The sequence below is a fragment of the Limulus polyphemus genome, unplaced genomic scaffold, assembly GCF_000517525.1.
Source record: "Limulus polyphemus unplaced genomic scaffold, Limulus_polyphemus-2.1.2 Scaffold802, whole genome shotgun sequence".
Lineage (NCBI taxonomy): Eukaryota > Metazoa > Arthropoda > Merostomata > Xiphosura > Limulidae > Limulus > Limulus polyphemus.
This window is the reverse complement of record NW_013666412.1, coordinates 384,198-384,690: the sequence shown is the minus strand read 5'-3', so window position 1 is coordinate 384,690 and position 493 is coordinate 384,198.

Sequence of the window (493 nt, the reverse complement as noted above, 5' to 3'; positions counted from 1 at the left end):
TGTTTATTAACCAACGTATAGAACAAAGAAAGTTGAGAGTAAACTAAATCAAACTGTGTTTTTTATTGTTGTTTTTAAATCCATTCTTCGATTAACATGTAAGAGTGTGTTTATCACCGTGTGAATTTCTTTCATATATGGTTAATAACCAACGTAGAGTTCAAAGAAAATTGAGTAAACTAAATCGAAATGTTTTTTTGTTGTTTTTTTGTAGTTTTTAAATTTACTATTTGGTCAACATGTAAAAGTATGTTCATCAATAAGTGTGAATTTCTTTCGTACATAGTTTTGGCGTGTCTTGTTTGAATGATAAATTGTGTAATATTATTTTTTTATTCAGGCTTAAGGTTTCAAAGACTCTACTAAGATTGCCTTTTTATTTCCATTAACCAGTAAACTGCTTCTTGTTATAAAGATCATATTGCAGAAAATAATGTTGGAAAAAATAATGTAAATAAACAGGTGCTGGTGATATATCAAAATGTCGTAATGT